We start from the raw sequence: 8,924 nt of genomic DNA, 5'->3' as shown, positions 1-8,924 counted from the left end.
ATACTAGCCTCCATTTGCCGATACATCTGCCATAGGGTCGATCCCATCGTGTTATGGTTCGTAAGCCATCTTCACTCGCCGATTCTTTAAATCATGACATGATGGTAGAGCCATCCTTTACATGGGCATCCTAGTTAGCACCTCATTGACATTTGTTGCCCATGCTGCTCCGATTTGAGTAGGCTCGGGAGTCCTCTGTAGTCCTGCCATGACTTATGCGTTGAAGATTCATTCCTCTTAGCTTCTCCGCTTTGTTCTGGCCTTATACCCTAGAGGCTCCTTTGTGTTGAGTTGTACTACAGCATTGCATGTTGACCACTTGCACCTTTTGGCCTAGAGCCGGCTTCACTTGGACTCGTGTTTAAGCCAACTTTTGACCATGACGTCTGTTATCACTTAAGAATTCTAATTTCAAAACCGCTCACATTAGTTTGATGCGCATAAATCCTTTTAGCAGTTTTGCAGCGCAACATGTTTCAGGTGATTTCGTAACGCAGAAACTCGGTCTAGGTGATTTTGTGCTGATCGGTAGCAGACCTTCCCCAGCTATCATGTTTATCAAAATCCATTGGGTTTGCATCAACAGTTGTCAGCTTATAAGGTTTTTAGTACCCCAGCAGATGGTGTTTCATTGGGTTTATCTGGAGCACTCTTTCCTTGGAAGAAGCCTTCTGTGGTAATCAGTGGAATCAACAAGGGATCAAATCGTGGATATCACATCATTTATTCTGGCACTGATTGCAAGTGCAAGGGAAGCTCTCATGTCAGGGGTTAGAACAGGGGTTTCCTTCTATTGCAATATCTTTCAATTGGGTTATGCATGAGTACAGGCTTGAAGATAAACAACTGAGACATTCCGATGTTGTTCAGGACTCCTATGTAATCCTCAAACTATATGAGAAGAGTGGCCCAGGTCCGAAAAATGGGGAGCAACATGGGGCTCCATTTAGAGAAGAAGATTGGAGTGAAAATACCAATGAGGATGTTTTGACATTGCCAACAGTAACAGATGCTTCTCCACTTGCTATACAACTTTCAGGTGGCAACTTAGATGAAAGCAATGAGGAAAAGTTCTTGCAAAAGTGCCTTTTAGATAGAACTGTTCAAGATCCTTCATCTTCTACTGGAAATCTTCTAGTTGTGTTTTTCATCCAGCGATGTCGCTACCCTGAAGCATATCAGATTCATAAAAGGCTTTGCGACTTGGAACAACAATCTATATCCCAAAATATTGATAAGAAAATGGTCGAGAGAATTGAAATTGCGTGTGAATGGAGAACGCGGTTGATTTAAAAATTGAATTCTTAGCTTTGAATGGATGCAATTTTTCGGAGTCTCAAATTTCTGGAATTAGAGAAACCAGCAGAGAAGCAGTTAATGATGTTCAAGTTATTGTGGCATCTTTATATCTGCAGGATGCTCAAAAGGTAATTGAAGGGATTCCTAATACAACAGCAGTCGAGCTTGATATAGCTGATAAAGACCATCTTCTACAATATATATCTGAGGTAGATGTTGTGATAAGCTTATTACCTGCCAGTTGTCACACGCAAATTGCACATGCATGCATTGAGTTAAAAAAGCATCTTGTCACGGCAAGCTATGTCGATAAGAACATGTCAGATGCAAATGAAAGAGCTAAAAGTGCTGGAGTGACGATTCTATGTGAAATGGGATTGGACCGAGATGCGAGTGTGGACAGACACAACCGTGAACAGAGGAGGGATGCCGATACTTCTAAAAATGGGACAGTAGGGGTCAGAGAAGGAAACATTACTGTGGAATTGCCAAAACCAAAGGCCCCCGTTGTCTCAACTGGAAAAGAGGGAGTTGGAAACACTGAAAAGGCGCTTGGAAGAAGCGGCGGTGTTTATGTTCCTCCTTTCAAGCTGGCCCAAATGATGAAAGATTTGCAAGATAAAAGCAGCTTGGAATATCAGCGTATGTCCTGGGATGCTCTTCGTAAAAGTATCAATGGGCTTGTAAACAAAGTGAACGCATCAAACATTAAAAACATTATTCCAGAGCTCTTTGCAGAGAACCTTATCCGGGGAAGAGGTCTATTTTGTAGGTCATGTATGAAATCCCAGATGGCATCACCTGGATTTACTGATGTTTTTGCTGCCTTGGTTGCTGTGGTGAATACAAAGTTTCCAGAAGTTGGTAATCTCCTTTTGAGAAGAATTATTTTGCAGCTTAAGAGGGTTTTCAAATGCAATGACAAGCCTCTGTTACTAGCAGCAACAAAATTCATAGCTCACCTAGTGAACCAACAAGTTGCACATGAGATCATTGCTTTGGAACTTCTTACTGTTTTGCTGGAGAATCCTACAGACGATAGTGTTGAGGTTGCTGTTGGATTTGTAAAGGAATGCGGGTCCATGCTTCAAGACCTATCACCTCAAGGCCTCTATGGAATTTTTGAGCGATTTAGGGGTATTCTTCATGAGGGAGAAATTGACAAACGAGTGCAGTTTTCGATTGAAGGACTCTTTGCAATTCGCAAAGCCAATTTCCAGGGTTATCCTGCTATTCGTCCAGAACTGGATCTTGTGGAGCAAGAAGATCAGTTTACCCATGAATTTTCCCTAGAAGATGAGCTTGATCAAGAAGTTGGCCTCGATATTTTCAAGCCAGATCCAGATTTTTTGGAGCACGAGAAAGCTTATGAAAACCTTAAGAAAGATATCCTTGGAGAGGAATCTTCAGATGAAGTAGAAGGAGAGAATGATTCAGGTCAGGAGTCAGATGAAGATATGAAGATGGTACTGTTCATTCAGTTGTATTTGCTGGATTTTCAGCAGAGTCTCTTGCTCAACGAATTATACACCACAAAGCTAAAGCACTGCTAACTTGTAATGCTGTCCGCCGGGGTGCTAAATTCATTAATCTGAAAGAAATAAATAGACTCTGCGCTGGTGGAATCATCTAAAAATGGAGTTCCTGTAGGTGTCTGTTTGACATATGCAGATGAGTTTGCATTAAATAAAAAACACACCATAGAAGAAAGGAAGAGACATCTGGTGGCAGGATACAATTCCAAAATACATGACCGAATGTGAAGTTAGATGGATTGATGCAGAAGATCCTCTGTTCCTTTTATATGCAAGTGGTAGTACAGGGAAACCTAAAAATGCTGCTCAAAGATAGCTGGTTTTGTGAACTTGACAAGTCTGGATCTAAAGAGGTGCTCAGGGATTCATGGTGAATTGGTGCATCTAAAAGGGCTTACAAAATCAGAAGCATTAAACATTGGATGGTGCAATTGTATAAAGAACTCAAATTTAAACCTATGGCTGGGCTTACAAACTCAAAGGCAAGCTGTTTCAAATAATTCAGCAGTTTCGTAGCGCGCTACGAAACTGCTGTAGGTGATGATTGTAACGCAAATCAAGCAGTTTGAATTATGAGCAGAAATTTGGAAAGGGAAACATCTAAAGGATGTGCAAGAACATCATCTGAAGTTGCCAGCACTCAATCAAGTCAAGACAGGTGGATGCCTAAAAAGGTTGAAGATTCAAATCAAATTTTAAATTTTTGTTGTAAAGCTCCTTTATCACCATTCAAGATACAACAAATGAGCTGCCTGTAAGAAACTTTTTGCCTGCACACATGTTCATAGCCCAAGCTTACAACGCATCAAAACGTGGCAGTCTTCCACATTTTGGGTAATTAAAGGACTGAAGACATGTTTCTGTGCATTCGATTACTTTGGAGAAAACTGAAGCCGAGAAACCAGGGACATCTCCTAATACTTCTGAACAGTTAAAAGATTCAGCGTTCAAGGTCAATATGGAGTATTAAATATCCAGCTCAGCCAAATCGAAAGAGGACCAGGTGTCAAAGAACAAGGAGAAGTCGTATGCATGGAAAATAGAGTTAGAGTCATAGTTAATTTAGAACTCTTTAAAAACTCCAGTCAGCACTTTAGTTGTATTTATTAGTTAGTTCAATAGCTGATAGGTGTCAGTAGAGGTAGTTATCGACTCCCCTCATGCTGGAGGAGGAAGCTCGAAATAGTTAGAATAAGGATTCTATATATAGCTGAAAGAGCGATGTAATGAGGGTTGGATATTTTATAAAACAGAGTACTGTTTTGGCTTATGAAAATACAGAGTTCAGTAATATAAGTTGGCTGCTTTTCTTCTCAGGATTCATAAAGGATTTCCATGTTCAGAATGGTGATTTTATCTTTTCCTTAATGTCTTTTACAGTTGCATAGGTGTACAATCACTCAGAATTCACTGATTGTGCTCTAATTTCCTGTGTGCATTTATGAGCTGTGGTTCCATATGTGTTGTGTTTCTGAATGTTCAAATGCTAAGTGCCCTGACTTCTATGTAAAGGCAGTACTATTGTTTACTGAAGTATGATTGACTCCATAGGCCCAATGGAAACTAGTTTAATGTTTGTCCAGCCTTCATATTTGTTAATGTTATTCCACAAGAGTTAGCCATCTTATTAATAGTCAAAATCAATAACCCTTTGAGAGAGCCCTCTCAGGCTAAGGAGGCTAAGCCTTAGTCAAAAGATTGGTTTGAAACAGTTACTTGAAGTCTCCCTGGTTTGCAGCCTTCAAGGGATTGATTTTGAGATAACAACGTCTGCAAAATCAACCTTGCATACCTTTGACTTCTACAGCTTGACACACTTTGACCCGTGGAAGGAACATACCTTTGAGTGTCACTGACCAGTTTTCACCTCCCTGCATTGAGCATAGGAATGTTCCTTTCCCAGGAACTAGATCATCTGTTTCACCGACACTCGTTCTTTCCACTGTACCATAGCATTCTTTTATTCTTTTTCCAGCTTAACAGAAAAAGACAAAAAAATTAAATATTCCAAAAAGAGCGGGAACGGGACATTATTTCCATTTATTGTTGGCAGCTAGAGTCAGTCATGTCGCCCTTGAACAAAGCACTCAAAACAAAGTCTCCTCCGCATGGGTGGGATTTAGTTTGACTTAGGTACGCCATAACCTTGTTATTGAGTCAGTTCTCCCCCGATTGGTTATCTCTTCCAATCATATCGAGGGTTCGTTCGTGCCTCCTGCATGGTGAACTTATACAGAGTCATTATATGCTGCCACATAGTCACATTGAGTCGTGCTTTTGTTCAAGGGAAGTTAGCCTGAGTCGGCCTCTCTGCAGTGTCTCTTGACTCATTTTTCAGTCGGCCATCCCTGGTTGTCAGTGTCATGTCTATCATCACATCAGTTATATTGGTCCTTTATTCGTGCCGGTTTGAGAAGGTCCCCATTGACTTCTTGCTGGTGGGTCTTGTCCTTATCGACAACGACATCTTGCTCTGAGGACAGGCCTAGAGACGCGCCCTAGCCCTATTTTCATTATTGATAGGTCACCTTGTGCTCAGCATCGATCAGTATCATGGGTCTTTGGCTGAGTGGTTTCCCTTGTGTTCGACGTCAGCTTACATTATCACACATTGGGATTCGTGCAGTACCTTGGTTTCCATTTGACCCTATTGGTGGATACCTCGCCTCTGTGTTAGCTTTCATTATTGGTTGGTTTAGAGGGTTTCTGCCGTGCGCTAGCCACATCTTGTGTACGCCAGAAACGTACTTTGGTTGGGTTACTACATCTTTTTCGTCCGATTCCTTCCACATTATTGGCCTACGGGTTACACTCGCACTAGATTGATGAAGGATGCCTTAATGCCTTCCTTCTAGAGGATCTTTCCCTATCGACTCCGACTCATTGCTCTGGGCCAAAGATCTAGAGTCCATTTGGCAGTACCTTGGGGTTTGCAGTCATTAGTGGCAGATCCTTCGCTATCGACAGTGGGAAACCATCATTGTCTCCTGATCGATAGATTCTTACAGGTGTTCGACTCCAGCTCATATATTCACACTTGTTAGATTGTACTGGGTACCTTGACGCTCATTATCATTATCGGTGAGTAGTCTCGTATTTGTTAATGGTATACATCAATGATCGGTAATCAAATGATTTCTCACATGGTCGACTTCAGATCATTTATTCCCATGGTGTAGAAATGTACCACGGCGGTCGATGAAGACCTCAGGTTGTATCAGCATTCATTGGTTCACTTGACAGTTGCTCCTGTTGCTGCTAATCGATACCACTTCACTTTATATGTTGCAGTCAGTCATGGCGACATTCTATATGCTGGCACCTGAGTTTGCAGTGTAGTACCATCCTATTCCATCATCTTCAGTTGGTACCTTTTGGGATCAGTCTCTGATATCAGTGATCCGTTGCATCTTTCAGCATCATTGACAGTCTTATATGTGATCTTCAGACATGTACTTGTTCATTATGATCAGATGATCCATTGTGTATCTTTCAGTCATTTATACTTGTATACTTAGTGGATCCGCTTGTACTTGATATGCAGACATGCTTTACTTTTTCTGAGCATGAGTATGCCCGCCTCAAACAGTGTTTCTTTCTGATCTCCTTTGGTGGCTTGGCAGGTTGAATTCTGGTGAAGTCCTCCTCGGTTTTTGACAGACTTCCTTTCCATGTACTCGCATAATATATTTCGGCCATCATGTACCCCTTCTGACCTCATATATTAGGGGGCATCTGTTATAGCTCCAAATCTCACTTCTATGGTTTTTGATGTTGTACTCATGGCCTAGGGAAACCCCTCCTTCCAGACCTGGTCCTAAAATTTAAAAAACAATGTTTTATCCCTTATACGCGACATTGCCCCGAGTTAAACACGTGTATACGCGGGTATGTGTATAGCCAACCCACGTGTATGTATTAAAACACTTAAAAAAATATAAAACTCCTTATTTTCGGGCGGAGATCGCGGGTTTTACCTGCTGATCACCTGTTAGTGCTCGTGGCCCAACTGTTCCCAACCAACTCCTAACTAAAAAACTACTTTGGAGATGGTATAAAAAGACTTCAAAGGGAAGGCCTAAGGGAGGAGAGAAGAGAGAGAAAGGTTATTATACTGAGATTTTTTCCTTGACCAGGTCTGAAGTCCCTTGTGCCTTCTGCACTTCCCCCATTTTGTACAGGAAACCTTTGTTTCCTTGTGTGTTGATGTTCATCCACCATTTATGACATCATGGAGAGAGTCATGGAAGGAGTTTGTTAGAGGCTTGAGGCTGGAACGGATCCGGAAGGAAGCTTTGCTTGGAGCCTGCTGAAGGTGACTCAGGTGAAAATATTCCTTTTTATGTACTTTATTTGTCTATAATAAAAGAAACACATGTCTTGGTTCCCGAAATGAATCTTCTTTATGTTAATGATATTCATGTTTAGAATTCATATGTAAATGGTTGTTTGGATTTCATAACTAACTACCTTTCTTTATAACATGAAGATGGTTTCTTTATAAGTTTTTGTCCATGTACTGCTGTGTTCTTTGAATTGGTTGTTTTGCAGGACAAAAGAGAAGAAGGGAACTCCAAGAAGGGTTTGGACCCTAAGGGCCTTCTCAAACGTAGGACCAAAGGTACGTACCCTTATCATATAATTTTCTCACAATAGCATAATGGTTGTGTGAATGCATGTTTCTTTGAATAGATAAATTTCAGTCTGCTAGGGTTTCAACCCAAAAAGCCCTAGGGGAACATTTCCCTCTATCAATAGGCTGTCCTTTTGTCAGCAAAGTGTCCGCCGCATGGTTCATCATGACATGCTTTGAGGATATCAAGTATTTCATCTTCCCTAACAAATCTTCTGATCACAAGATCTGGCCCTGTTTTAAACAATTCGTTAGAAATCCATGAATATTTTGAACTCTCCTGAATAATATTTCTTCTTTCACCAGGAAATAAATGTGGAGGCAGTTTCCCTGTAACCAAATAGTTAGCTATATCTGCATACCAAGGAGTCTTAGTAGTTACTGCAAATAAATATTCATCAGGAAACTTATTCTCTACATGAGAATCTTCTTTAGTATTCTGAATCCTAGACAAGAAATCAGCTACTGTATTTTGTTTCCTTGGTCTATCCAACATAGTAATATTGAATTCTTGTAAAAGTAAGAGCCACCTTGTAACTCTGCCATTAGTAACATGTTTGTTCATTAGATATCTAATTGTAGAATGATCAGTATGAATAAAAGTTTCATAACCTGTTATATAATGTCTAAACTTATTGATTGCATGAACAATAGCTAAGAACTCTTTTTCAGTCACAGTATAGTTCAACTCAGTGGGAGTTAAATTTTTACTGGTATAGTAAATGGCATAAGGAACTAAATCTTTTTGACCCAACATAGCCCCTAGAGCTGTATCTGAAGCATCTGTAGAAATATGGAAGGGAAGTTTCCAATTTGGTCCTCTCAAGATAGGTGCTTCAGATATTCTTGTTTTCAAAGTTTCAAATGCTGATTGACAATCAGGATCCCATTTGAATTCACAGTCTTTTGTAAGCAATTTGAAGAGTGGAGATGCTATTTTAGTGAAGTTCTCTATAAATCTCCTATAGTACCCAGTAAATCCCAGAAAACTTCTAACATCTTTTTGAAAATTTGGAATAGGAAACTTGGAGATGACTTCAACTTTTGATCTATCAACTTTAATCCCATCCCCTGAAATGTGATGTCCCAAAACAATACCTTCAATAAACATCATAAAGCATTTTTCATGACTTAATGAAAGGTTTGTCTCTTTACATCTTATAAGGACTTTTTCCAAATTTTCTAATGCCTCTTCAAATGAATTACCATAAACTTTAAAATCATCCATATAAACCTCTACACAATCATGGATTAGATCAGAAAAGATTCCTAGCACTGCTCTTTGGAATGTTGCGAGTGCATTACATAATCCAAAAGGAAGCACTCGATAAGAAAAAGTTCCCCATGGACAGGTAAATGTGGTCTTATCTTGATCTTCAGGTGCTACCTGAATTTGATTATAGCCACTAAAACCATTCAGAAATGAAAAGTACTTTTTGCCTGCTAATGTATCTAAT

The 8,924-nt window shown here is 40.1% G+C and overlaps 1 pseudogene; it reads left to right on the top strand.

Moving 5' to 3' along the window:
• The first annotated feature begins 1,271 nt into the window (after nt 1–1,271).
• LOC149230621 (uncharacterized) lies at nt 1,272–2,852 on the top strand (annotated as a pseudogene).
• The last annotated feature ends 6,072 nt before the right edge of the window (nt 2,853–8,924 follow it).

This window comes from Pinus tabuliformis, chromosome J (assembly GCF_031772625.1).
Source record: "Pinus tabuliformis cultivar Carrire ecotype Pingquan chromosome J, CPIR1, whole genome shotgun sequence".
Classification (NCBI taxonomy): Eukaryota; Viridiplantae; Streptophyta; class Pinopsida; order Pinales; family Pinaceae; genus Pinus; species Pinus tabuliformis.
The sequence above is the reverse complement of the archived record's forward strand: the minus strand, read 5'-3'. Positions and strand labels throughout refer to the sequence as shown.